Source organism: Orycteropus afer, unplaced genomic scaffold (genome assembly GCF_000298275.1).
Source record: "Orycteropus afer afer isolate SDZICR_OR568_19922 unplaced genomic scaffold, OryAfe1.0 scaffold01214, whole genome shotgun sequence".
In the NCBI taxonomy this organism is placed as follows: domain Eukaryota; kingdom Metazoa; phylum Chordata; class Mammalia; order Tubulidentata; family Orycteropodidae; genus Orycteropus; species Orycteropus afer.
Window position 1 is genome coordinate 190128 of NW_006922801.1, and position 7338 is coordinate 197465.

The 7338-nt window shown below is 39.2% G+C and overlaps 1 non-coding gene across 1 annotated transcript; it reads left to right on the plus strand.

Annotated features, from left to right (window-relative positions):
• Positions 1–5270: 5270 nt before the first annotated feature.
• On the plus strand, positions 5271–5342 carry TRNAG-UCC. The gene has a single exon. It is a non-coding gene; the product is annotated as a tRNA-Gly (tRNA).
• Positions 5343–7338: the final 1996 nt, after the last annotated feature.

Below are 7338 nucleotides of genomic sequence, written 5' to 3' on the forward strand. Positions count from 1 at the left end.
TGCTTCTTTGTGTGGGCTGTGATGGTGTGTGGCCCCTGAGGCATTGTGATGTTGTTGTGTTTAAATCTCTGTTAACTGTTCATGAAGAGCAGTAAGGGTGAATTGGGCTCTTCTCTGTGGTCATTAGTCATTGGCCAGTTGTTGGTTAAGAAAGTGGTGGTTGTCATATATATCCTATGGAGTGGATCATGGGTTTAAACCAAACTGAGAACCTATGCATCATGCTATCATGGTTAATTTCCTCACTTTATGAATAAAAATACAGAGTTTCATATAACTTGTTTCTTTCCAAAGTCTTCATATTTTGGTTCATTGTCAGAACCAAAAGAAAATCACAGGTTCTTAATTCCTAGATGAGAGCTCAAGCCTATATTTTACCAAGTATTAAAGTTTCTGCCAAAGTTAAAAATAAATATATATGAATATAGAGGAATATCTTCTGAATATTTGACAATAAAGATCCACTATAATGCTTAAATGTCAGTGAGGGCTCTTTGTTTGAAGTTGCTAAGGGATACTACTCAGCTAAGATTATTATTGTCCATATTCATTATATTAAAAATGCAGGAGATAAAAATGAATATAAAAATGAGCATCCGGGAAGATAATAAAAAAGGTTAGACAGCAGACAATAAATCAGTGCTTCATTGAAAATCTGACACATTTTCATAAACAAACTCACTGCCATGGATCTGCTTGGATCTGACTCATAGTGACCCCTCCTTGGGTTTCCCAGGCAGTATCACTATGGAAGTAGATTGCCTCACCTTCCCTCCAAGGAGTGGCTGGTGGCTTTGACTACCAGCCTTCTGGTTAGTAGTCAAATGTCCTAGGCACTACCCCACCAGAGCTCCCAAGTACTAAAAAATATCATGTTAACGATTAAAAGGCATGGTGTAACCAATACATAACAAAAGAGTTAAAGAGATTTAAATGTGTGGAAGCACTTAAAATATAGGATGTAACTTTTAGAGTTAATAGCTATTTTTAATTATCATGACTCTAGAAGCAGGGAAAATGAAGAAGACATAGAAGACAACCATAACATACTGAAACAGGTAGTCTTTCTGGCAGACTTCCAATGACACATCATTTTTTCCTCTCAAAACAATGGTATCAACACATATAGCACCACACTTAGTGCTGAGAACAAGAGAATTTTCTGAAATGCAATAGTTTGGACAGAGAAATATTGTCAAAGCAGGGGAATATAATCAGTGTGTAGTGGAAATGTTGGCCAAAAATGGTGGACCTTAATTTAAACTTAGAAAACTAATATGTAACAAGTAATTCTTTGGAAAATAAATCATTTTAGAAAATACATTGACATTATATTTTTTCATTTAAACTTTCCTGAATGTGATTATTATTATTTTTTTTTGTCCCTAACCCAACAAGCCCATTGCTGCTGAGTCGATTCTGACTTATAGTTACCCTATACGACAGAGTAGAAATACCCCTTAGAGGTTCCAAGTCTGTAAATCTTTACCAAGGCAGACTGCTACATCTTTCTCCCTCAGAGAGGCTGGTGGATTCTAATTGCCAACCTTCTGGTATAGCAACCAAGTACTTAATTACTGTGCCAATCAATCTCCTTATTGTCATTATAGAAGTATATTATTATTATTATTTCAAATAATATTTATATTCTGACATTCTATATGAGTGTGATGAAAGACAATATGTTTGGAAGCTAGGTTTTAGAGTGAACAGATACAGAAATGACTTTCTAAGTACCTTTAAAAAACAAGAAGAAGCAGGGTAGATTGTACATATATAATTGAAGTCACTAGGTAGAACAAAAGATTAAGTATTGAGCAACTTAATGAAAGGTTGTTGGTTCAAACTCACCTAGAAACATCTCACAAGAAAGACCTGGAGATCTGCTTCCAAATGGTCACAGCCGTGAAAATCTTATGGAGGTTGTAAAGCAAGATGGCAGCTTAGTCAGACATACCATGTCATTCACTTAGAGCAAAGACATGAGAAACCACATGAAACAGGTACAGGTGACAGTCTTGTAATCCCAAACTGCAAACAAAAGGATGAAGACTTTGACCAAACACTGAATGGAAGGAAAAACTAGATGAAAATAATGACCAAGCTGAAATAAAACTATTAGTGCCAGCTTGGAATAGCATAGCCATCTTGAGACAAAGCAAGCAGTGTTTCCAGGTGAGGAGCATAGGAAGGCAAATTCAAAGAATCTCCAATAGGAGACAGAGATACAGTGTAGACAAATCTAGAGTGAAGCAAAGTGAACAGAACATGAAGCAAATCTAAGGATAGAAAGAACAGGAAGGTATGAAAGAGATGCAAGAATTCAAGCAAACACAGAGCAGGAAGGCAGTCAGAAAATAGGGATAGACTACTTACCAGCATTGGTCTTGGTCACTTGGGTTGAAGATAATCAATGAGGGGAGTATCTGTGGAGTGACAGTTGGAGATACTAATACTAGACTCCAGATAGCCTCCATACCTGCTTTCATTGAGTCAGGACAGGGCTCTGATTGCCAACTAAATTTGACAAGGAGTGCCCTAGTGACCACACCAGTGATCAGAAAATGCAGAAATGTGCTTCCTCCCTCCCTCTTGTACTTCTGGTGACCAGAGGTGTGGCCTTACCCACCCTTACTCACTCAGCAACAGATGGTGGTTCCTCTGCTGCCTTTCACCACTTTCTTCCATGGTGATGAGCAGCAGTGGATCATACATCATATGCCCCCTTGCTGTCCCTGCAATTGGAGATGCACCTTTGTTCTGCTCATACCATGCTCCCATAAAGGCCAGGTGTACATGCTATAGAGGTTTGCACATTGCATGTCCCACTCCTGCTGTCCCTGTGATTGGCCTTGTGTGTTCTCACTTGCCACCATCCACTCCCACAGCAGCAAAAGACATGCACTCCCGTGGATCATGTGGTACATATGTTATCACTCCTGCTGCTGATTGGTGGTGCATGTTCCCACCAGATACCTCCCTACAGCTCTAACAACTAGGAGCACACCTTTTGCACTGCTGGACTGATGTAAAGCAGTGCACTTCCATTTGCTCAGCAATCTGTGACAAGCTGCTACACCACCAGCCAGTGACTGGAGGTTTACCTCCATCTCACACACCCTTCTGCACTGCCTTACTCTCCCAGGAACTGGTGGTGCACACTCTCGTGTCACCCATTTAGCAAACAACTGGTATAACAAGCCATTTCCCCGATCCCTCCAGTCCCAGCCACCACTGGTGTGAATTCTCATCCTGTCAATCCAGTGACCAATGACTCATAAACTCTCATCCAAACTACCTTGAAACCAGTGAAAAACATCTACAACCACCATAACCCAGCAACTGACAAGAATACACCTTGCACTTAAGCTCAGTAAACAGCCTGCCAGGCACATGACCTCACAAGCAACACCCATCAAATCCTAATAGATCTGCCATTTGTACCTCTGCCTAAAACCAGCAAGAATTCCTAGTGCTTTCATTCAACATCTACCTGGCTGTAACATTCCACATATAATATCCAGACAGTTCTGACAATTCATGTTCAAATGAATTGAAATCCCTTGATCTCCCACCATCTACTTAGATGCTGATTAATGCATGTGTAAAGGGCCTATCCCATCCATATTGTACTATCCCATTCATTTTGGAAGCATTCTTTCATAGCAGCTATGGAGGCATGCTGCCCTGACCTATGGAGGATATACTGCCAGTACCAACAACAGAAGAACCTCCATGTTCTCACAGATCTGTGGATGGACCCTGAACAACAATAATTTTCATTCAGTATCAATGAATGAACCTACTCTCCCACTCAACCTTAATGTTTCAGAGACAACAGGAAATACTTAATCATATGAAGACACAGGATAAGATGACTGTAACAAGTGAGAAGAGAAAGGGGGAGAAAATAAACCTGACAAGAGATGGTAATAGAACTAACTGATAAGGAACTCAAAAGATTAATATATAGGGTCCTGAAAGAGATCAAGGAAAATGCAGACAACAAAGACAAAACTCTAGAAGAATTCAGGAAAAAATTATAAGGACAAAAATGGCAAAATAAACAGCCAATTACAAACCACACAAAAACAACAACAAGAAATCTAGAAGATAAACATTTATTTTGGTATGTGTGTGTATATTGTTGTTGTTGTGTGCTGTTGAGTTGGACCAACTCATAGCAACCCCTCCTTGGGTTACTGAATATATATATATAGTTCTGGTTACCTAGTACTGTATGACAGGAAATATACCACAAATGGCATGGCCTTAACAAACAGGAATTTATTCTCTTACAGTTTAGGAGGCTGGAAGTCCGAGTTCAAAGGTCTTGGCACTAGGGCTGGGTGAAAGCCCCTCAACCTTGGGGTTAAGCTCTGTCTCCAGCCCTTGGTCCACTGAAGCTAGAGGCTTTTCTTCACTCAGCTGCTGGCTGCTGAGGCTGCCAAGCCCAAGGTTGACAAGTAAAAAGGCACAGTCCCAATGTTACCAAACCACATGGCAGGCCATTAACTCAAGTCCACTTTAAGTCCCAAGGTCAGCAGAGCATGGCAGGCTGCTGAACAATGACACAGCTACATGCAGGGTCCAAGCATGCCATAAGCTAGAGACCATTCCCCAAGGCTTCTGCTTAAGTACAGGTAGCAGCCCACATTCCCCAAGGCAGCTATGTAGCTCCTCACAGTAGATTCCACCACGGAGTTGATTAGTAGTCTCATCATGGGGAATACTACATCCAGCTGTCCAGCCATTCAACCAGGCCCAGCCAAGTTGACACACAAACTGAAATACCACATATATATATATGTGGTAGCATAGTGCCTAAGGCACTTGACTGCTAACCAGAAGGCTGGCAGTTCAAACCCACCAGCCACTCCTCGGAAGGAAGGTTGGGCAATCCTACTTCCGTAGTGATACTGCCTCGGAAACCCAAGGAGGGTTCGCTATGAGTCGGGGCCGACTCGATGGCAAATAACAACAACATATATAACAGAATGAAACACTGCAAGGTCCTGCACCCGCCTCACAATCCTTGTTATATCTGAGCCTATTGAAGTGGCCTTTCTGCCAATCTATCTCATTGAGTTGTTGTTGTTACGAGCCGTCGAGTCGGACCGACTCATAGCGACACCTCCTTGGGTTTCCGAGGCAGTATCACTACAGAAGTAGATTGCCCCATCTTCCTTCTGATGAGTGGCTGGTGGATTTGAACCGCCAGCCTTCTGGTTAGCAGTGAAGTGCCTTAGGCACTACGCCAGCACTGTGTGGCATTGGTGGTATAGTGGTGAACATAGCTGCCTTCCAAGCAGTTGACCCAGGTTCGATTCCTGGCCAACGCAATGGACTGATCTCATTAAGGACCTTCCCAATTTTGCTGATATTCCACTTTACCAAACATGATATTCTTTTGCAGGGAATGGTTCTTTCTGACAACATGACCAAAGTAGGTGATATTCACTATTTCAAGGAGCATTCTGGCTGCACTTCCTCCAGGACAGATTTGCTAGTTCTTGCAGTCCACGGTACTTTCAGTGTTCTTGGCCAACACCACCACTAAAAAAGTATCAATTCATTTGCAGTCTTCCCTATTCATTGCCAGCTTTCATGTGCAGATGAAGCTATTGAAAATACCATTGCTTGAGCAAGGCACATATAACCTACATGAATCTATCTATCTATCTATCTATCTATCTATCTATCTATCTATCATTTCTATCTCTATATCTATCTCTATTTCTATGTTTATATCCACTTATATGAACAGAAAAAAATACCTCAAGGGAGGGATATAGAAGTAGAATCCAATGTATGGAAGAAAGACTTAATAAAATAGAGGAGAAATCCCTTGGTAATAATCTGTTTGGAGAACAGTCAGATTAAAAAAAAAAATAAATAATAATAATGAAGAAAAACTAAGAGTTATACAGGGTATTTTCAAGAGGAAGAAATTATACAGCTTTGATTCCTGGAAGAGGAGGACAGAAAAATAGCACAGAGAGAATTTTTGAAGATTTATTGACAGAAAACTTCTCTAATACCACGAAAGAAGAGAAGTGTGCCATTCAGAAAAACTTAGCTAACCAAATACAGGTTAGACTCCAAATGAAAGCCATCAAGAGATAACATAATAAAATTTTCCAAAGACAATATATATATATATATATATATATATATATAAATTGTCCTTCAAGTATAATGATGAAGCTAGGGCATTCTCAGATAAACAGAAATTAAGGGAATGTGTAAAAACCAGATCAATCTTACAAGATAAAAGGAGTTCTTCAGATAGAGAATAAATGATGTAAGTTAACAACCTGAGATCTAGGCAAACAACAGTATCATCAAGATGCTAATTCAGAAAAAGAATACTCAAAGTGAAAAATATCCTTCAGAACTGAAAACAGTAAAAAATCAACAAAACTCAGTAAATGAACATTTGACAACAATGAAGGATACAAAAAATTGTATAAACAAAGAAGGACTAAACAAAATTAAGCAGAACAAAGAAATTCTTAACACCACCCACAAAAAAAATGCATAACAAGAAGGTAGAAACAAATTCATACCTACTAATAATGACAATAAATGATAATAGTTTAAAGGTACCATTCAAGAGACAAAGAATGGCAGGATTGACATAAAAAACAACAAAATTAAACATCCATCAGTATGTGTCTTATGAAAGACTCACTTCAAATACAAAGACATAAATAGATTCAAAATCAAAAGAAGGAAATATATATCAAGGAAACAGTACTCAAATGAGCACATAAGTGGCATTAATAATTTTGAATAAAAAATATTTTAAGTCAATTCCCTTATAAGAAACAATGAAGGGTATTATGTGATAATTAAAAGGTCAATTTGTCTAGAGGACATAAGCAAAATAAATATTTACACTCCTAAAGGGAGAGCTTCAAAATACATAAAACAAATGGTGTTGAGAACAGAAATAGGTACATCTATAACAAGAGCAGGGCACTTTAACACACCACATTCAATGATAGACAAAACAACTAGAAAGCAACTGAAAAAGACACCAATCAAAACACACTGCCATCCAGTTAATTCCAACTCATAGCAATCCCCACAATCCCCAGTAAGTTTCCATGCCTGTAAATCTTTAAGGAAGTAGAATGCCTCATCTGCACCCCCATGGAGCAGCTGATTGTTTTGAACCACTGATCTTCTACTTAGCAGACAACTGCTGCCTCACTCCCACTGTCATTGACTTGATTCAGACTCTTTTGACTCTTTTGAAGAAATCTTTGGAAGAACATAAAAATTTAATCTTTAGAAGGTCCCAATCATCTGTTTTCTCTTCTGCTGTTTGTG